The sequence below is a fragment of the Grampus griseus genome (assembly GCF_964374135.1).
Source record: "Grampus griseus genome assembly, chromosome: 9".
NCBI classification, from domain to species: domain Eukaryota; kingdom Metazoa; phylum Chordata; class Mammalia; order Artiodactyla; family Delphinidae; genus Grampus; species Grampus griseus.
In genome coordinates this window covers 21,276,040-21,299,036 of record NC_139003.1, presented here as the reverse complement: position 1 = coordinate 21,299,036, position 22,997 = coordinate 21,276,040, and the positions used below count along the sequence as shown (strand labels likewise).

The following is a 22,997-nucleotide window of genomic DNA, read 5'->3' as shown; positions in this document are numbered from 1 at the left end:
GGCAGGGTATTTACCATGGAAGGTTGTCTTCTCTGTAATTCCTTATCTGGCTTGAACCACTATTTTGGACAAGGTCCATTTTTCAGCATCAGATTTCCCTAGAGGACAATTGGGAATGTGCTTAGTGGCCTGTAGGGTGCCCTTGCACTTTCTGAGCTTTTTGCGGGGAGGAGGAGAAGAAGGTAGCAGTGGTTTGAGCTCCTGGAAATGTTCCTGGTCCCTAGGCATCTGGGGAGTTGTTGGCCCTCTCAGTGACTCTGGTTTAGCCAGCCAGCTGACTGTCCTTCAGGGGTCACATCAAAACATCTTCGTCAGCTTGTCTCTTTAAAAGGTCAGCCCCTACGGCTGGCACTTTAATATCATTTTCTGTTCATCAGTTCATTACCTCTGGTTTTCATATATTGTTAAGCTGATTCATTATTCATTATCATTATTTTTACTCCTTGTGCCACCCAGAGCCATATGACATACATTTGCTTTTTAATAGCAAGTGGGGGCAAAAGGACAACTGTGCTGAGGCCAGTCTCAGGAAAGCATGACATGTGGCCTGACTTAAGGAGGACTGGGTAATATTGAATTATTTTACAACTGAGGAAGCCAGAGCACAGGTTGGGGGGCAGGGGAGGTCATTTATCCAAAAGTCCCCAAGAAATCTGGGGAAAAATACATTTCTTGATGTTTTTTTGTCTAGCATTTTATAATCTCCTCACTCCTCATCCTTTGGATGTATCCTGGTTTTCTCCCTTGCATGCTGCTCAGTTGATAGCGCAGATGGTTGGGATGAAGTATTAACAAAGATGAGACTGCTGCCTCAGTCCCTGAGGAGTGCCTTGGTGGCTCCCAAAGACAACGTCTAATGCAGTGGAAAGTGCTTGGGCTTTGAAGTCAAAGAGACATCAGCCACTCTCTAACTGTGAGACTTTGGGCAAGTTCTTAACATCTCTGAGCCTCAGTTTCCTTTTATGTGAAATGGGAAAATAATGCAAACTATGAAGGTGGTTGTAGGGATTAAATGAATGAACATACATAAAGCTTCTGTCTTGGTGCTGGGCACAGAGTTGGCTCTTAACAAGTGTTATTTCCTTTTCAGGTCTCTGAGAAGTTCCTATTCTTTTCCTCAATCCCTATCCTGGTTTCTGGTCAAGATGTGAAATGAAACAAAAGAGTGAGCAGATGCAGACCGAAATACCACGTTGCTTGCTGATAAAGTCTGTTTATTGTGAGAGATACTAAATACTAAATGAGTTTCAGAATTAGGTTGACTTGTTCACCCAGTCACAAGTAACATTTGACCAGGACAGGACTTCTCATGCTGGGAGGAGTGGGAGTAGGAAGGGGACCCTGCTCCCAGAGGAGCAGACCAAGGTGACACCCTCACTGTGGGCAGGTGATACCTAAGTGGAAGAAAGAAGGAGCTAAGCTGAGCCTGCCCTGTGTACTTCTCAATTCTCAAAGCAGATTAAGCCCCTCCGCTAAGGCAGAGGAATAAGAGAAGTAGACAGAAGCCAGAAGTGCCAAATGCCCACAAAGAAGGAAACCTCAGAAGCATCTCCCTCAGCATTTCCCTTCTCTTGTCCCCCTCCTCTCATTTTGTGCCGCTACTTTTTAGCCACCCTGCTCATGAAGGACACAGCTGTCAGTACTGTGGGTAGCCTCAGAATACAAAAGGTTGGGAGAAAGGTGTGGGAGAGGGAGGGAGAGGTTGTGTTGAGTCATTAGTAGAGAAAGAGGGGTGGCCACATAAATCCAGAAAGAAAAGTCTAAGTTCAGAGTCAGGAGTTAGAGGTCTGAAGGGAGGGAGGATCAGTGTTCAGAGACCTGAACTAGACAGGAAGGCACTGCAGGAGCATAATCAGAATTTCTAGGGGTAGGGCAACACACTATGGCCAGATCCCAAGAGGACAAGTAGGCATCAGGGTTCCAACATATCTGACCTCTGAGTCCTAGAACCACATCTCCTGGAGATGACTCTCAATCCTAGCATTGGGTTATATACCCTCTACCTCAATTTTTTTTTTTTTTTTTTTTTTTTGTGGTACATGGGCCTCTCACTGTTGTGGCCTCTCCCGTTGCGGAGCACAGGCTCCGGACGCACAGGCTCAGCAGCCATGGCTCACGGGCCCAGCCGCTCCGCGGCATTTGGGATCTTCCCGGACCAGGGCACAAACCCGTGACCCCTGCATCGGCAGGCGGACTCTCAACCACTGCGCCATCAGGGAAGCCCTACCTCAATTTTTAATCTTTAAAATATAACCATATCTTGTGATTATAAAACTAATACGTGCTCACTTTGGAAAATTCAGAAATACAGAGAGATATAAAGAAAAAACCAAAAATAACCCCAAATCTCATCACAAAGAAAAACTAATATTAACTTTAGCTATATTTCTATTCAGTCTTTCTTCTATGCATATCGTTATACAGATAAGGTGATTTTATCTATACTTGTTAAATTTGCATGCAGAATTTTTAACTTAATATTATAATATAATCACTTCCCCATGTTATTAAAAGTTCTCAGTAATTAACATCATTTAAAATGACATTTACCCTGGTTTTAAGCACATCTGGATCAATCTCTACCAATTTATGAAAATCCCGTGGGTCTGGAGGAACCTTCTAAATGTTTACCTTCTTTTGGGTTGGTGAATAGGGCATTCTCCAAGGCCAGGGCTCTATGGGGCCTGTGCATGGTAACTACTACACGGTACTTGATCTTCTGGAGAGTTCTCATATTTCTAGCAATTGATGACATGATTGATCAGAAGATGCCACCCTGTAAAATATAATAATTCAAAGCATAGGCCTTTCTTATACAACACATCATTGTTACACACTCAAAAGAACCACTGTATTATTTTGCTATGGCTGCCATAACAAAATACCACAGACTGGGTGGTTTAAACAACAGAAATTTATTTTCTCACAGTGCTGGAGGCTAAAAGTCCAAGATCAAGGTGTCAGCAGGTCTGGTTTCTCTGAGGCCTCTCTCCTTAGCATGCATGTGGCTGCCTTCTTGCTGTGTCCTCAGATGTTCTTTTCTCTGGGCATGGCTGATCCTGGTGTCTCGCTGGGTATGTTGAATTAGGGCCCACCTTAAAGACCTCATTTTAACTTAACCTCTTTAAAGACCTTATCTACAATATATAGTCTTTCATGAACAGCTTCTTTCACTTAGCATAATGTTTTCAAGGTTCATCCATGTTGTAGCGTACATCAGTACTTCATTCTTTTTCATGGCTGAAAATATTCCATTGTATGGATATACCACATTTTGTTTATCCATTCATCAACTTATGGACATGGGTTGTCTCACTTTTAACCACTGTAAATAATACTGCTATGAATGTTCATCTATAAGCTTTTGTGTGGAGGTATGTTTTCATTTCTCTTGAGTAGATGCCTAGGAGTGGAATTGATGAGTATTATGGTAATTCCATGTTTAGAATTTTGAGAAACTAACAAACTATTTTCCAAAGTTTTACATGCGTCATTTTACATGCCCACCAACAATATATGAGCGTTCCAATTTCTCTATATCCTTACCAACACCTGTTATTGTCTGTTTTTATTATAGCCATCCTTGTGGGTATGAAGAGGTATCTCATCGTGGCTTTGACTTGCATTTCCCTAATGACTAGTGATGTTGAGTATCTCTTCTTGTGCATATTGGCAATTTGTACAATTTTTTTTGAGGAATGTTTATTCAAATTCCTTGCCCATGATTTAACTGTGCTGTCTTTTTATTATTGAGTCGTAATATCTTTTTATATATTCTGGATATAAGTTCCTTGTCAATATACAATTTGCAAAGATTTTCTCCAATTCTGTGGGTAGTCTTCTTACTTTCTTGATGGTGTCCTGTGAAGCACAAAAGTTTTTAATTTTTTTTTTTTTTTTTTTTTGTGGTACATGGGCCTCTCACTGTTGTGGCCTCTCCCGTTGCAGAGCACAGGCTCCGGACGCGCAGGCTCAGCGGCCACGGCCCAAGGGCCCAGCCGCTCCGCGACATGTGGGATATTCCCTGACTGGGGCACGAACCCGTGTTCCCTGCATCGGCAGGCGGACTCTCAACCAGTGCGCCACCAGGGAAGCCCCAAAAGTTTTTAAAGTTCAATTTATCTATGTTTTTCTTTTGTCACATCTGCTTTTGGCAACATATCTAAGAAACCATTGCCATATCCAAGGTCATAAACATTTACTATGTTTTCTCCTAGGAGTTTTGTAGTTTAGCTCTTAATTTAGGTCTATGATCCATTTTGAGTTAATTTATTTGTATGGTGTAAGGTGTAGCCCAACTTCATTCTTTTGCATGTGGATAGCCAGTTGTCTCAGCACCACTTATTGAAAAAACTACTCTTTCCCTATTGAATTGTCTTGGGTCCCTTGTCAAAAAATCAACTGACCATATACATGAGGGTTTACTTCTGGACACTCAATTCTATTCCAGTGGTCTAAACATGTATCCTTATGCCTTAGACCTTGATTATTGTAGTTTCATTGTAGATTATGAAATCAGGAAATGAGCATCTTCCAAATTTGTTCTTCCTCTTCAAAAGTGTTTTGGTTATTCTGGGTTACATTTCCATATAAAATGTAGCATCAGCTTGTCAATTTATGCAAAAAAGAAAGATAGAAAGAGCGATAGGATCTGGATAGGATTGTCTTGAATTTCATTTTCTGAATTTTCATTGCTAGTGTATAGAAATACAACTGATTTTTGTATATTGCTCTTATATCCTGCCACATTTCTGAACTCGTTTTATCTTATTTTCTTAATCACGATGCTTTACTGCTTACTCTGTGTGTTAGATAGTATAGAAAATACAAAAATGAACAAGATATGGTTCCTGTTCTGAAGAAGCTTATAGCCTAATTCAAGAAATAAGACATAAAACTACTGAGTGAATAATAGCCTGTTTCAGCAACGTACAGGAAAGTACAGAATTACCAAGTGAACACTACAAATAATTAGAGCTCTAGCAAAGTTCAGGGAGTAGAGAGACAATTAAAAGTTGGAGAGGTCCGGAAAAAACAGAGTAGAAAGGATCTGAAGGCTCACTGATAATGAGCCATTCCCATAAACAAACTTTTAATTTCAGTAACCCTAAAAATCTCAAGAGATCCTTCTGCTATGGATGACCCTCTGAGTTACCAGTGGAACATATATGCACTATCCAGATTTAATAAATTATAACAACTTGCCATATTTGCTTAAATTAAACTATAAATACAGTAAGTCCCCTACATACGAAACTTCAAGTTGCGAACTTTCAAAGACGCGATCACGCATTCACATGTCCGATCACGTAAGTTAGTTCACATGTCTGGCGTACATTGTCATGTGTGTCCATCCTCTACAAGTGGTTGTGCTTCTGTGTACTTTACTGTACAGTATTGTATAGTGTACAGTAGTACAATATCTTTATTTCAAGCCCAGGATGTCCGGGAGCAAGCGTAAAAGCAGCAGTGATGTAGCTCGTACTGCTAAGAAGCGTCAGAAATTGGAGGCCCAGAGAAAGGATGAAGAGAGACAAGAGGAAGAAGAAGTAACTGAAGAACTGAAGAGATTCATGGCGCAGGAAATGGCAAGGGTCTTTATTTGAGGAGACAATGTTAATTTTTGAGGCACAGGACTGGAATGTAGAACGGGACAAGAAGGTTGAAGCAGCCGTTCAGAATGCAATCCAGTGCTACCATGTCATCTATGATGAGAAAAAAAGAGCTACGACCCAGACATCACTGGATTGTCTTTTCAAGAGAGTAGAAAGAATTGAATCCAGCAAGGAACCAGAACCTGTGCCATCAACATCAGGAGTGAGTGAAATTGCAGCTTGCCCTCCGTCTCCTATTGCTGACGATCCTTCAGCTCTGCCATCTCCCCCCTCCTCTCCCTCCTCCAGTCAGTAAGTCTCCTTGCCTGTTCACTCGATGCCAGCCCGTGTGCCAGCTGTTGTACTATACTACTGTACTTTTCAAGGTACTGTACTATAAGGTTAAAAATGTTTTCTATATTTTTTGTGGTTTTTTAATGCATTATTTGTGTGAAAAGTATTATAAACCTATGACAGTACAGTACTATATAGCCGATTGTATTAGTTGAGTACCTAGGCTAACTTTGTTGGGTTTACAAACAAATTGGACTTACAAACACGCTCTTGAAACGGAACTCGTTCATATGTAGGGGACTGTTGGTAAAACATTTTAGTTACAAAAAAAAGCCCTTCCATCCCATCTTTCCTCAGAGATAACCAATCTCTTGAAGATGGTGGAAATCCTTCCCACATATGCTTTTATATTTTTACTAGACAATATGTTTTGGATGTTTGAACATGTATATAAATAGTGTACGTATTTTTCTGAAACTTTTTTTTTCAACATCATGTTTTTAAGATTTATCCATGTGACACTTGTAGAGCTAGTCCATTCTATAATATAGTAGTAGTATACTATATAGTACTGCAATAGACCAATAGCATAAATATTCTAGAATCTATTCTATGGATGGATATCTGATATGTCTAGTTCTTTGCTATTTCAAATCATGATGTAATTAATATTCTGGTGTATGCTTCCTTGGGCGCATGTTTGAGAGTTCTGCTGGGGAATATATCTAGAACAGAAATTGTTAGGGAATAGAATGTGCACATTCTCAACTTTACTAGATTGCTCTCTACTCTCCGCAGTAGCTGAACTACTTTTTACTCCCATCAATGATATGTGAGAATTTCTCTCATCCTATATTCTAACCAACACTGTCAAGTTTTTAAAAAAATATACATATCTGGGTCCTATTTTCATAGATCCTGTTAGGGTAGCTCTGGAGTGTGGTTTGAAACAGGCCACAGGTGATACTGAAACACAAATGAATGGGGGTTATGAATGAATTCATATCATTGAGATCATCAGCTCGTATGTATGTATACACAATCTAATACATTGGTATGTGAGTTGGTATGGTGAAAGTGCCCTAGCACTTTGTTGGTAACATCTATGTTGGCTGCATTTAGATCCTTGAAGATAGGTAGAGAAGTACCAACCGCCTAACATACCTTGCAGATGCGTTTTGAATCAAACAGGGGTATGTGATTGACCAGTCCACTGGCTGGTACTTAATCTAAAGTCCCACCTTTGCCAGCTGGGCTGATGGGGGACAATGCTGGCTTTCTGGGAGCTGTCATGCCTCTTCCTAGGTGCATGGCTGGGTGCCAGTAGTTGGGACTTGCCTGCGTGCCATTGCTTAGGGCAGGGTGCGTGTCAGCGACGTCTGCCAGCCCGCTGGGTGGTGTCACTGTATGGAGCACTTGTGGCTTTTTCAAAGCCCTGAGGAATCTGAGAAGCAAGTGAGGGAATGCTGCATGAAAACAAAAGGCAGTGGAAAGAGTGACCAGCCAGCAGGCTCCAGCAGGCTAGAACGCTCTGTTCTTGTTATTACTGCTTCATGAAAATGCCGCCAGCTTCCTGGCAAGGTCTGGAAGGTGAAGGGCTTCTTGAGGAAACAAGGACAAGTGATGTGTACTTCTGGTTGCCCAGCTTCCTAATTTTCCAGTGGAAGCTGCAGGGTGAGGATGAGGTCTCAGAGGCCCAGCAGGGCTGGGCTGGGAGAGAAGTTGGGCCATGCCCCAGACAGAGCTGTTCCTCAAGGAGCCATCTGAAGGTCAGCCTAGGGGAGGACAGAGGGCTTCAGCCATAATCCCCATTCAAGGGGGCTTTGCCATAAAGAAGTGCCTCCTGGTTTGGGGCAGTAAGACCAGGGAGTGCTCTCATTCCTCACCTGCTTTCCTCAGAGCTATTCATGCCCTGGTATCACACACTCTCACAGCATGGCCTGCCTCAATTTTCAGAAATGAGGGAGAAGCTCAGGTAAAGGTAAGAGTTTTCATTAACTCATTATTGGATGGCTACTTGGACTCATCATTATTGGGCCTGTCAGAAGTCAACCTCTGCTTTCCCTCCTGATAATCTCCTGTCAGTGACATATAAAATATCTAGCTGTGGGACTTCCCTGGTGGTGGCAGTGGTTAAGAACCCACCTGGTCTGGGAAGATCCCACATGCCGTGGAACAACTAAGCCCGTGCACCACAACTACTGAGCCTGTACTCTAGAGCCTATGAGCCACAACTACTGAGCCCAAGTGCTGCAACTACTGAAGCCCACGCACCTAGAGCCCGTGCTCTGCAACAAGAGAAGCCGCTGCAATGAGAAGCCTGCGCACCGCGCACCACAACCAACAGTAGCCCCCGCTCATGGCAACTAGAGAGAAAAGCTGGCGCACAACAACGAAGACCCGACGAAGCCAAAAATTAAATAAATTAAATTATTACAAAAAATATCTAGGTGCAAAATAGGGAAGTACTCGGCATTCTCTTCCTCTCTTAAAAAGTAGCTATGAGGATAATGAATAAAAATAGGTCTTTGTGGATACAATAGGGCTGAACTGAGGGTGTGGTTTGCCTGGCAACAGCTCAAGCAAAGTTACTTCTCCTGGTCCCCAAATGCTCTTGACTTTGCTCTGCCTGATAAAGTCCTAAAAGACCAGCTTGAATGTGATGTTTTTTGGTGAAACCTTCTATCAATAGAGTTAATCATTCCCTTCCTTCTGGTCCCATAGCATCAAGTTTTTATAAAAAGCATTAATCATGTTGTGTGACAACTACTAACTTGGAATTACGTCTTATTCTATGTGCTTGTGTGTGTGTGTGTGTCTCCCCAGCATTTATGGACTGTACTTTAACATAATAGTCCTTTTTTTTTTTGGCCGCGTTGTGTCTTCGCTGTTGCACACGGGCTTTCTCTTGTTGCGGAGCACGGGCTCTAGGTGCGCAGGCTTCAGTAGTTGTGGCACGCGGGCTCTAGAGCGCAGGCTCAGTAATTGTGGCGCACAGGCTTTGTTGCTCCGCGGCATGTGGGATCTTCCCGGACTGGGCCTTGAACCCGTGTCCCTTAACACTGCGTCACCAGGGAAGCCCCAAACATAATAGTCCTTCGATAAATATTTACTGGAGGAATCAAAGTTCCTGAGAAAACACCAATACTGAGCTTTTATATCTTCTTAATTATCCCCTGCCTTTTCCTCCTTGGGGTGAAACTCCAAGCCTTTTTAGCTCCACATGGAACAGAGGACACACTAAAACCAAACTTTTTTTTTTTTTAAAGGATTTGCTCCAGCAGGAATGGGTGTTTCAGATATATCATTCTGTTACAGGTACAGAAATTGTTTCCAGGGAACACTGCCATTATTATCTCTGAAAGGCAAGTCAGTGGACATTGTTATTTTCCATTTACAGATGGACAAATGGAGGCTTTCTTGCTCATTTACCAATTACAGAATGTGCACTCTGTTCAAAGTACTGTGCTAGGATTTTCATGGGATACAAAGATGTGTAAGACAAGTTTCGTGTTCTAAAGAAGAATGTTATAATCTGGTTAGGAGGAAAAGATATTTGTATGCAAAAGTAACTATAACTTGGGATCATTTTATTTGAACTATATGAGTGGTCCAAAAAGAAGTACCATAGGGAATACAGAAGGTAGGCAAAAGAATTTTCAGCCAAGGTGATCAGGGATATCATTGTGGTCAACATGGCACTTGAGATGAATAGATTTTGTGCTGGTTATTCTCCATTTGGCTCCTGTATTTGTTTCCTGTGACTGCTGTAACAAATTACGAAACTGGGTGGCTTAAAACAACAAAATTTTATTTTCTCAAAGTTCTGGAGGCCAGAAGTCTGAAATCAAGGTTTTGGCAGGGCCAGGATCCCTCCGAAGGCGCTAGGGGTGAAATCTGTTCCTTGTCTCTTCCAGCTTCTGATGGCTCCAGGCTTCCCTGGCTTGTGGCCACTTCACTCCAATCCTGATTCTATGGACACACTGCTTTCTCCTCTTCTCTCTCAGAACTCCCCTGCTTCTCTTTTATTAGGATATATGTGATTGCATTTAGGGCCCACCCGCATAAACTAGGATACGCTCCTCCACTCAAGATGCTGAACTTAATCACATCTTTTGCCGTATAATATAATTTTCTCAGGTTCCAGGCAGTAGCCTGTGGACATTTTTTTTTTTTTTTGAGGTGCCACTAGGTAGTCCGCGACAGCCTCCCATCCTCCTCTGCCCTGCTCTGTGCCCCATGAGGCTGTTATCCACAGATGACTCACCTGGGCCCACTGCCCTCTGGCTTACTGTTGGGTTTGGCCAATGGGAGGTATCAGCAAGTATCAGACGGCAGGAGAAAAAAAAGTTTGGGGGTATTTCTTCTTAGTTTTCTGCTTTAGCGCCGGGTTCTGGCAGTAGCTATGCCCTTTCACAGCTCGAGCTCCTTCGGGACTCCCATAACACCATTTCCGTGCTTTGTCTCTTCAGCCCTGGCTTCCATTCTTGCTAGTCCTTGGGTGCCTCGATACTTTTAAGTTCCAGAAACCCTGCCTACATCCTTGTAAATAGTGTCTTCATCAAATTATGTTCAAAATCCCAGCTGAGTGTGCCTTCAGTTTCCAGCCACAATCTTGACTGATACAGACACTGAGAGGCAAAAATTTAATTTCCAGAACAGAGATAGACTCAGGTTGCCTCTAAGTTTAAGTAATGACCAGTGGGGACTGGAAGGTGATTCAGCACACAATATAGCCGTAGCAGCTGGGTTATCTTGCGGGCTCTTGGCAGTAAGTATCTGTTGCTTTGTACTCTAATTATCTGCTGTTATTGTGACTCTGCTTCTGTTGCCCTTCCTACTAAGTATTTTCTGTTCTTTTCTCTATCTCACAGCTTCTATTGCTTCATGGTTTCTGCTATGTGATGTCAGCTTTCTTCCCTCTGTGGATCTTTTAGTTTTCTCCCCATTGCTAACTCCTGACTATCTTTTTGTATTTCATATTCAACCCCTCCAAAGGGCCTGACTGGTTTGGCTGCTCACCATCAAGTACAGGCAGTTAGGCAGAGCTTCCTTTGACAAGTCATCATATGAGCATAAGTTTATTGCCCTAGGGTAGGTGCCTGCTCCTGGACTAAATGGTTTTGTTTGGAATGGCAGAATAAGTTGATACATAATTTGGTGTCCTGTCAATTAGAAATTCCTGGGAAGTGCTTATGGGTGTGGCAAGCATTCTGATACTTCCCAGAGGGTTTATCAAAACCCACAAGTACTTCTGTTGTCCAGTTCAATTGCAGAGGCATGGCGGTCTCAGAAAAGCCAAACACATGTTTGGGAAAAGCAAGCAGCCCAGAATAGCTGGTGGTATAATTCGAACAGAGAAACACTAACATTGGTATTAAAGCTGGAAATGTAGGTCACGACAGTTTGTGGAGGGCCTTGAGTGAAGATTTGTTTTAGAAGGAACTTTAGACATTATTTTATGGGCAGTGAGAAGTTACTGAAGGTTTCTGAACGTGGAAAAGCAAGATAAAATCAGCTTTTAGGGCTATTTAACTGATGGCAGTGGTATTCAGATTGGATCAGAAGTAGGAAAATGTGGAAACAGAAAGACAAATTAGGAAGGTGTTATAATAGTCTAAGAGAGGATAATGGGGACCCAATCCAGGGCAAGACTAGAAAGGAAGGGAAAGCTAGTTGTGAGAACCTCAGAGCATAAGTGGATTTAGGATTGAGGCTAGTTTTGAGCTACTGGTTTAGAATCTTTTTACCACCAAGGATCCTTTTAATTATTTTTTATTTTCTTCCAAATAAATGACACCTTTTTGGAGGAATACATGAATTCTATCAGGCATACTAATAAGACTGACAATATTATTACCAGCTATTATCTTTTGGAATACATTTTTGGAAGCTTGGCTCTGAGCCAAGGGAATGTAGGCAGTGGTGGTTCCATTGAGAGAAATTGGGTCTGAATATCTTAGCCGAGTGGTCCCCAACCTTTTTGGCACCAGGGACCGGTTTCATGGAAGACAGCTTTTCCACGGAAGGGGGTGGTGGTGATGGTGGTTCAGGCGATAATGAGAGTGATGGGGGGCGGCAGATGAAGCTTCCCTCACTCACCTGCCTGCCGCTCACCTCCTGCTGTGTGGCCCGGGGTGGGAGGGGTGGGGTTAGGGACCCCTGTCTTAGCCTATGTTTTCTAGAAAAATAGAACTCAAACCAAGAATTAAGGCTAATATTTTATTTAGGAGATGTAATCCCAGGGCAGTAAGAGTGAGAGAAATAGGGAAGAGAGACCGAGAAAGAGGTGAAGCAACGCAAGGTGATGTTTGAACAGCCTACAGAGACAGTAGGTACACCTGCATGTGCACGCAGAATATCTCCAGACATGCTGCATGGTGAAAACATGCTCAGGTAAGTTCTTGGGAAGGAGAAAGGAAAAGTAATCTACCTTCATGGTTCTCTCCCATCTCCTATTTCCCACTGATCAAAATCTATCACACCAGTAGTTTCTTTCCTCATACTTCTACATTATGTCATCATATGTTCCCATTGTTAGTTTCTTAGCAAGCCACAGCCAAGGCTCTATGGTATGGCCTTTAGTCCTAGTTGGGGAGTAGAGAGAGAAGCCAGAAATTCATGGAGTGTGGCTGATGAGCCTAGCTGCTCAGTGGCAATCAGGGGGAAGGCCAGGCTGGGAAAGTGGTAGATAACCTCCAGCCCCAGGTAGCAGGACTACATGTGCCCAAACAAAGCAAGTCAGCTGCAGTAGTGGCTGAGACAGAACCACCTCCAGGAAGACAGTGTTCTGAGGGTTACAGAAGGAATAACCATAGAGAATTATACTCCTACACAGCATAGAATAAATGAGTATGAACATGGGCTTTGGAGACAGGCAGAGCTGAGCTTAAGTCACAGCTGTATATGATTTTAGGCAATTTACTTAATCTCTTTAAGCCTTAGCTTCTTTACTCACAACATGGGGATGATGATACTATATAGCTCGTGTTTGTAAAGCATTTGGCATGATGCTAGGCATACAGTAAACGCTAAATACATTATGGCAATTACCATCATTAATATCATTCTTGGATGACTGTGTAATCTTCCCAATGCTTTCTCTTCTCCAGGCTGACTCTGCCATGTGCTGCTCCTAAATCTATCTTGAGCAGGTTGGGTGGCTCAAGCCTGCGTCCTTTAGTTACTCTCAGGGGCAGTTGCCTCTAGAGTACTCCACACTTGAGGTCGTGAAACCTCAGAGAAGGTGGGTGGCCCCCTACAGGGTGCTGACCCATTAAGTCCCAAGAAGTCAGCACCACTAACCCATCACCTTTGGTATGTAGATAGGACATATCTTAAATAACCATTTGCTCCTATAAATTTTTTCCCCTTCAAAATAGAAAAACAAAGCTTTTTGGTCAAAATTTTGCCTTGGTGCCCCAAGAAAGCACAGCCAAATATATAAGTATTGCTAGATCCATACAATAAAGAGGTTCCCGTAAGACTTTAAAAACAGGAGAGAGCACTCTTACACAAATGGTATTTGATGGGATATCATCTCTAAATTATGCATATCAAAATTTCTTTCTTCCCATAAATTGAAATCCTTTTGACTTTACATAGGCATATTAAATGCCCAGAGTAACACATACCTAAAGTATGTAACTACTTTGGAAATTCCTGGAACAATGACAAAAACAGACATGTCACTCTTTTGTTCAAAATCTGTATCACTCAGAATAAAAATTCAAATCCTCAATGGCCTTTAATGACCTTGGGGATCTAGTCTCCAGTTATTGGACCTCACCTCTTAGGAACTAGGAGGCAGGATAGCATACTTGGGTACTCAAGAGTACCAAAAGTCTCTAGAGACCGACTACCTGAGCTCCAGTTCAACCTCTATCATTTGCTAGTTATGTGATTTGGAGGCAGTTATTTAACCCTCCTGTGCCTCAGTTTCCTCATCTGGAAAAGAGAAAAAACAGTACCCACATTACATAGTTGTTGAGGATTAGTTAATTTTTTTTTTTTTTTGCGGTACGCGGGCCTCTCACTGTTGTGGCCTCTCCCGTTGCCGGGCACAGGCTCCGGACGCGCAGGCTCAGCGGCCATGGCTCATGGGCCCAGCCGCTCCGCGGCATGTGGGATCTTCCCGGAACCAGGGCACGAACCCGTGTCCCCTGCATCGGCAGGCGGACTCTCAACCACTGCGCCACCAGGGAAGCCCCAGTTAATATTTTTAAGTGCTTAACATAGTGCTACGAGTAAGGGCTATCTAAGTGTTAGCTGCATAAAATACTTCCTTTCATTCACTGCACTCTGGCCGCACTGGCCTCCTTACTGTGCCTCCAGCAGGCCAAGCGCACTCCTGCTCAGGACCTTTGCGTTTGTTGTTCTCCCAGATGGCCACATGCCCAATTTCCTCACCTCCTTCAAGTCTTCGCTCAGCTCTCACCTTTTAAATGATGACAACCCTACTTAACATAGCAATCCCCTCCTGTACACCCCTGCTTTATTTTTCTCATTAGCACTTACCTACTTTTAATACTCTGTACAATTTTCAAATTTATTTGTTTTTCACCTATCTCCCCCAAATCGAAGGTAAACAAGGGCAGAAATATTTATTTTATTCTTTGATGTATCCCAAATGCCTAGACCATTGCATGGGCCATAGCAGATGCTCAATACTATTTGTGGAATGAATGAATGCACTGTTTTCAAAAAGAAAGTTGAGCCTACATAGTTTGAAAATTGATTTGTAAATGATACTGATTTGTAAATAAGATTCCTATGCAAATGCAAAAGATCTCCCCCAAAGTTGTTCTCTTAAGTTGAATAGATATGATTTCCTTCCCACAATATTATTTAAGAAATTGTTTTTTTTTTTTCCCCAAAGATATTTAAAGGTAAACTTTAGCTGGAACTTAGGTAAAGCTATCTAATTAGTAATGAGCATATTCTGAATTAATAAAATTGATCAACTCCTCATTAATTGCTAGTGGACTCTGTGGCACAGTCATTTATCCAACATGACCTAGAAGTCATGGCCCATCATCAGGATATGGAAAGAAGAGAACTAATAAACACCTGCTCTAGGTTAGATGAGCTGCTGGGTCAAATCTGTGAGTAAAGTATCATCATCCCCATAGTATAGATAAACAAACCAAGGCCTACAGAGGCCCCAGATCACATACCTAGTAGGTGATAGAGCCAGCATTCAAACTATGAGCTTGCAAAATCCATGCTCTTTCTAGTATCTCACTTTGAACCTCAGATTTCTCATTTGTAATATGTAGTAACATTACTAAGGCACAGTTATTATAACAATGAAAATAACATATGTAAAGCAAGGCACTCAATAAATGACAGCTTTTAAAAATGGCTATACTTTGGGAATGATGATGAGAATTTTCCCATGGAGAACAATCACATAGCCTCTCCACGGAGAAAAATATGGGCCCCAATTTATTTGGACATCAGAAGTAGGTCCTATGGGATAGATTAGTGGGAGTAGCCACATTTTAAAAAAGAACAATTTAAATTTTAATACAAGTTTAAATACTTATTGTACTTTTATTTGTTAAGAGTTGACTTTATGGGCTCTAATTAGCCAAATTTGAGACAATTCGATCACCAAAATATTGTTTGTACGGTTGTATAAAAATGATGGTTGTAAAAAAAGTCACACATTGAAAGTGATTTAAAAAGTGGGAGGGAGGAAAGAAGAGATAGGGAAGAAAAAGGAAAACAAAACCTTCATTACAGAAAAATGTCAGCTAATAAACGTTGAATAAATGATGAGGCTTAAGAGAAACACTGTTGTACAATCCTCAGTGTAATAACTGATTCAATCAAGGACTATCAGTGGATGATAAAACCTTTTGGTGAAGGGTTGATGGGTGTCATGGGTTGAATTATGTTTCTCAAAAAATGGAGCCTCCCCCTCAGGCTCCCAGAATGTGATCGTATTTGGAAATAGGTTCATTGCAGATGTAATTAGTTAAGATGAGGTCATACTGCAGAAGGGTGGGATCCTAATCCAATATGACTGGTGTCCTTGTAAGAAGACAGTCATGTGAAGATACAGATACATATGGAGAATGCTATGTGACGATGGAGGCTGAATTGAAGTGCAGACAAGCCAAGGAATGTCTGGGCTGACAGAAACTGGAAGAGGCAAGGAAGAATTCTCCCCTACGGTTTCAGAGGGAGCCTACCAACACATTGTTTTCATACTTCTAGTCTCCAGACTGTGAGAATAAATTCCTGTTGGTTTAAGCTAGCCAATTTGTGGGTACTGTGTTACAGCAGCCCTAGGAAACTAATACAATGGCAAGCAGGATAGACACAGTGCACCAAAGTATCACCTTGCATATATGAAAAATAGAGCTGTCCAGAGGAGAACTCTGTCAGTTACCACTTAATCGAGTATCAAACTTAACATCACTACCAGTGGGACAACCTGACGTATACACCCCCTGATATCATGCAATTAGAGGTACACAATATCAATTTGATAGTGCAACAGGCACATCCCTTGCAATGTGACTTTGCAGCAACTCCCATGAAGAGGTCGAGTCTCTTTCTCTACCACTTGAGTCTAGGCTGGCTTTGTTACCTTCTTTGGCCAACATAATGCCATTGAAGTGATAGAGTGCCAGTTCTAAGCCTCAAAAGAACTTGCACACTTCCACTGTCTTTCAGACCCTTGCCTCTTCCGTGAGAACAGGCCAGTGCTAGCCTGCTAAGTGTGACAGATGAATGGGGCTAGGCCCAGTCACCCCAGCTAAGGTCATCTTAGACCAGCAGCCCCCAGTCAATCTGTCAAATGCCTGCAGATCCATGAATGAGTGTAACCAAAATCAGCTGAACCCAGCCTAGCCCAGATCAGCTGAAATACCTATGCCACTGAGTTTGGGGGTGGGTTGCTATGCAGTAATAACTAACTGTTAAAATGATCTATGTTATATCCTTGTTAAATATGTTTAAATGGAAAACTAATCATGAGGAAAGAATCAGAAAAACCTAGAGTGTGGAACATTCTACGTTACAGCTGGTCTGAATACTACAAGTCAGTATCATGAAAAACAACAACAAAAAAGTGAGGAGACTTCTAGATAGATTAGAACAAGGGTTTTCAATCTCAGCACTAACTGACATTTTGGAATAAATACTTCTTTGTTGTGGGGGGTTGTCCTGTGTATTTTAGGATGTTTAGTAGCATCCCTGGCCTCTGTCCACTTGATGCCGGTAGCACTCATAGTTATGACAATCAAAAGTATCTCCAGGCATTGCTAAATGTCCACCTTGGGGCACTGGACTTGAGAGACAGAATCAAATGCAATGTATGGACCTTGTTAAGATCTTGGATCAAACAAAAAAAGATGTTTATAAAAGACATTTTGGATGATTATAAGAATTTGAATGTGGAATTAAATATATTGAATCATTAATTTTCCCAGATCTAAAAATAGTATTGCAGTTATGTAGGAGGATGCCTTTATCCTTAGGAGATGTACGCTTAATCTGAGTGAAACTTCATAAAGTATTGAACTTACTTTCAAATTCTTCAATGGATAAAAATGTATTTTTATAGAAAGAGATAAAGCAAAGGTGACAAAATGTTAACAATTTGTGAATCTAGTTGAAGAGTATAGGGGCATTTATTGTATCATTCTTTTAAGCTTTGTAGGTTTGAAATTTTTCTAAATAAAACGTTGGGGGTGAAAAGTGTTAGTCTCACCTCCACTGCCTGACTCTTTACTGACTTAATATGATACAAAGAGCAGGCTTGTTCTAAATGAATCTGGGTGCTCATTCTGTGTTGCCTGGACAATAAGTTAGCTCAAACCAGGGTATGAGGGGTTGAAGCTGAGGAAGGGGCTTCTCCTAGCCTGAGGAACCGTACACAAGCTCAGCTTCTCATGGGACCACTGGCTTCCTTTCTCTTGTGTAACATCCCATGGGACCAAAAGTCTAGGTGGTAGGCAGCTTGTGTGTGTTTCCCAGACAACTTTGGTAAAGAGCTGGCACCAAAATCCAGGCTGCCTGGTGCCAAGACAGTCTGGTTATTCCTTTCACTGTTAAGGCTACTCTCAAACTTGCTGTATACTAGAAGGAGACCAAAAGAGGGGCAGAATTCCCTTCTCTAGAAAACCATTCTGTAAGGCCAACAGGTCAGCCAGGGACACTAAGAGGAAGGGGTCTCTCAGCCCTCCCTTCTCTTAAAGACCTTGACTTTGTAAGTTTTTCCAAAGTAAAATCTAAATTTTTGAACCTGTACCTATGATGTAGTGAAATTCAAATCATGCCCTGCTGCATTAAAGTTTAGGCAACTGTAAAGAGACCAATCTTGTAAGAAAGCTAAAATTTAAAACATAGACAAAACTCAACCAAACCAAAAAGGAAAATGCTGATAAATGCTTTAGTGTAAAACACTTAAAATTTTTTAATGGTAAAAACAAATATGACAACAACAACAAGAAAATACCATAAATTGAGCCAAAAGACAAATGGCACAGAAGAAAAAAATTAGTTGTAACCCAACAGAAAAAGTGTTTATTATATAAAGAGATCTTACAGTTTTACAAGGAAAAATATAAACAGAAAAAGGGCAAAGAATATGAACAGATATTTCATAAAGAAAATAAGAATGGCAAGAACTACTTGGAAAAAAATACAACTTCGTTAGTGCTTAGAAAAATGAAAATCCTAACAATGTGATACCATTTTTATCTATCAGATTGACAAAAGGTTGAAAGTTTGATAAAACTCAGTTTTGACAAGGGTATAAGTGAACTTATACTGTTGACAGACATGGAACAACTATTTGGAGATTACAATTTGGCAACATCTAACCTGATTTTTAAATGTATATATATATATGTTGACCCAGCAATTTCATTTATAGGAATTTATCCTAAGATAGAGCCATACAAATTCCCAATGACACATATAAAGATGTTCATGGAAACAGTTTATAATAAAAAGTGGAAATGATTTAAATGTTCATCAATGGGGCAATGGTTAAATAAATTATGGCACATCCAATGATTAAAAGATCTTGGAAGATCTATATATGCTGACATGGAAATATTTCTGATATATTATTAAATGAATAAAGCAAGGTATAGGTGTTTAGGAAAAACTCACTCTTCCTCCTGTGTGTCTCTCCTTCACTCTCACACTACCACACTTACACCATTTCTGACACCAGATATGGGACTTTTCCCCAAACCAAGCAATTCTCTGTGACATCAGCTGGGTGTCCTACAATTTAATTCAATCTTGACACTATCTACCTGGACACTATCCCACAGGTTAAGGGCTCAGTCCCACAAGATTGCCCCCCCCACTTCAGATGCCAGTCTCAAGCAGTAGGTTCCCAGCTCACCCACAACTTCTGTCTGACTTGGCTACAAACTGGAAGGTCCCATGACTTCCTACCCCTTGGATTGAATTGTTTGCTAAAACAGCTCACAGAACTCAGAGAAACACTTAGTTTATCAGTTTATTACCTGATAAATTGCAATGTAAAGGATACGGATGAACAGCCAGAAGAAGAGATACACAGGGCAAAGTCTGGGAGGGTCCGAGGGCAGGAGTGCTTCACCCTCCAATTACGTGGTTGTGTTCACCTATCTGGAAGCTCTCCGAACCCCATACTATTGGGATTTTTTTTTTTTAACATCTTTATTGGGGTATAATTGTTTTACAATGGTGTGTTAGTTTCTGCTTTATAACAAAGTGAATCAGTTATACATATACATATGTTCCCATATGTCTTCCCTCTTGCGTCTCCCTCCCTCCCACCCTCCCTATCCCACCCCTCCAGGCTGTCACAAAGCACTGAGCCAATATCCCTGTGCCATGCAGCTGCTTCCCACTAGCTATCTACCTTACTACGTTTGTTAGTGTGTATATGTCCATGACTCTCTCTCGCCCTGTCACAGCTCACCCTTCCCCCTCCCCATATCCTCAAGTCCGTTCTCTAGTAGGTCTGTGTCTGTATTCCTGCCTCACCCCTAGGTTCTTCATGACATTTTTTTTTTCTTAAATTCCATATATATGTGTTAGCATACGGTATTTGTCTTTTTCTTTCTGACTTACTTCACTCTGTATGACAGACTCTAGGTCTATCCACCTCATTACAAATAGCTCAATTTCGTTTCTTTTTATGGCTGAGTAATATTCCATTGTATATATGTGCCACACCTTCTTTATCCATTCATCCGATGATGGGCACTTAGGTTGTTTCCATCTCCGGGCTATTGTAAATAGAGCTGCAATGAACATTTTGGTACATGACTCCTTTTGAATTTTGTTTTTCTCAGGGTATATGCCCAGTAGTGGGATTGCTGGGTCATATGGTAGTTCTATTTGTAGTTTTTTAAGGAACCTCCATACTGTTCTCCATAGTGGCTGAACCAATTCACATTCCCACCAGCAGTGCAAGAGTGTTCCCTTTTCTCCACACCCTCTCCAACATTTATTGTTTCTAGATTTTTTGATGATAGCCATTCTGACTGGTGTGAGATGATATCTCATTGTAGGTTTGATTTGCATTTCTCTAATGATTAATGATGTTGAGCATTCTTTCATGTGTTTGTTGGCAGTCTGTATATCTTCTTTGGAGAAATGTCTATTTAGGTCTTCTGCCCATTTTTGGATTGGGTTGTTGGTTTTTTTGTTATTGAGCTGGATGAGCTGCTTGTAAATTTTGGAGATTAATCCTTTGTCGGTTGCTTCGTTTGCAAATATTTTCTCCCATTCTGAGGGTTGTCTTTTGGTCTTGTTTATGGTTTCCTTTGCTGTGCAAAAGCTTTGAAGTTTCATTAGGTCCCATTTGTTTATTTTTGTTTTTATTTCCATTACTCTAGGAGGTGGGTCAGAAAGGATCTTGCTGTGATTTATGTCATAGAGTGTTCTGCCTATGTTTTCCTCTAAGAGTTTGATAGTTTCTGGACTTACATTTAGGTCTTTAATCCATTTTGAGCTTATTTTTGTGTATGGTGTTAGGGAGTGATCTAATCTCATACTTTTACATGTACCTGTCCAGTTTTCCCAGCACCACTTATTGAAGAGGCTGTCCTTTCTCCACTGTACATTCCTGCCACCTTTATCAAAGATAAGGTGTCCATATGTGCGTGGGTTTATCTCTGGGCTTTCTATCCTGTTCCATTGATCTATCTTTCTGTTTTTGTGCCAGTACCATACTGTCTTGATTACTGTAGCTTTGTAGTATAGTCTGAAGTCAGGGAGCCTGATTCTTCCAGCTCCTTTTTTCGTTCTCAGGATTGCTTTGGCTATTCGGAGTCTTTTGTGTTTCCATAGAAATTGTGAAATTTTTTGTTCTAGTTCTGTGAAAAATGCCAGTGGTAGTTTGATAGGGATTGCATTGAATCTATAGATTGCTTTGGGTAGTAGAGTCATTTTCACAATGTCAATTCTTCCAATCCAAGAACATGGTATATCTCTCCATCTATTTGTATCATCTTTAATTTCTTTCATCAGTGTCTTATAATTTTCTGCATACAGGTCTTTTGTCTCCTTAGGTAGGTTTATTCCTAGATATTTTATTCTTTTTGTTGCAATGGTAAATGGGAGTGTTTTCTTGATTTCATCCAGATTGTCCATTTTATTGGCATAGAGTTGCTTGTAGTAATCTCTCATGATCTTTTTTATTTCTGCAGTGTCAGTTGTTACCTCTCCTTTTTCATTTCTAATTCTATTGATTTGAGTCTTCTCCCTTTTTTTCTTGATGAGTCTGGCTAGTGGTTTATCTATTTTGTTTATCTTCTCAAAGAACCAGCTTTTAGTTTTATTGATCTTTGCTATTGTTTCCTTCATTTCTTTTTCATTTATTTCTGATCTGCTTTTTATGATTTCTTTCCTTCTGCTAACTTTGGGGTTTTTTGTTCTTCTTTCTCTAATTGCTTGAGGTGCAAGGTTAGGTTGTTTATTCGAGATGTTTCCTGCTTCTTAAGGTGGGCTTGTATTGCTATAAACTTTCCCCTTAGAACTGCTTTTGCTGCATCCCATAGGTTTTGGGTCATTGTGTCTCCATTGTCATTTGTTTCTAGGTATTTTTTTATTTCCTCTTTGATTTCTTCAGTGATCACTTCATTATTAAGTAGTGTATTGTTTAGCCTCCATGTGTTTGTATTTTTTACAGATCTTTTCCTGTAATTGATATCTAGTCTCATGGCGTTGTGGTCAGAAAAGATACTTGATACAATTTCAATTTTCTTAAATTTACCAAGGCTTGATTTGTGACCCAAGATATAATCTATCCTGGAGAATGTTCCATGAGCACTTGAGAAAAATGTGTATTCTGTTGTTTTTGGATGGAGTGTCCTATAAATATCAATTAAGTCCATCTTGTTTAATGTATCATTTAAAGCTTGTGTTTCCTTATTTATTTTCATTTTGGATGATCTGTCCATGGGTGAAAGTGGGGTGTTAAAGTCCCCTACTATGAATGTGTTACTGTCGATTTCCCCTTTTATGGCTGTTAGTATTTGCCTTATGTATTGAGGTGCTCCTACGTTGGGTGCATAAATATTTACAATTGTTATATCTTCTTCTTGGATTGATCCCTTGATCATTATGTAGTGTTCTTTTTTGTCTCTTTTAATAGTCCTTATTTTAAAGTCTATTTTGTCTGATATGAGAATTGCTACTCCGGCTTTCTTTTGGTTTCCATTTGCATGGAATATCTTTTTCCATCCCCTTACTTTCAGTCTGTATGTGTCTCTAGGTCTGAAGTGGGTCTCTTGTAGACAGCATATATAAGGGTCTTGTTTTTGTATCCATTCAGCCAATCTGTGTCTTTTGGTGGGAGCATTTAGTCCATTTACATTTAAGGTAATTATCAATATGTATGTTCCTATTCCCATTTTCTAAGTTGTTTTGGGTTCGTTATTGTAAGTCTTTTCCTTCTCTTGTGTTTCTTGCCTTGAGAAGTTCCTTTAGCATTTGTTGTAAAGCTGGTTTGGTGGTGTTGAACTCTCTCAGCTTTTGCTTGTCTGTAAAGGTTTTAATTTCTCCATCAAATCTGAATGAGATCCTTGCTGCGTAGAGTAGTCTTGGCTGCAGGTTTTTCTCCTTCATCACTTTCAGTATGTC

The 22,997-nt window shown here is 40.8% G+C and overlaps 1 protein-coding gene across 3 annotated transcripts in view; it reads left to right on the top strand.

Moving 5' to 3' along the window:
• Window positions 1–22,997, top strand: part of MKLN1 (muskelin 1) — a gene marked incomplete at its 5' end in the record, with an annotated part of 355,190 nt that overhangs the window by 134,743 nt on the left and 197,450 nt on the right. For all 3 annotated transcript variants that reach the window (XM_082661471.1, XM_082661472.1, XM_082661473.1), the window contains one exon: window positions 1,091–1,219. The remainder of the gene's footprint in view (window positions 1–1,090; window positions 1,220–22,997) is intronic.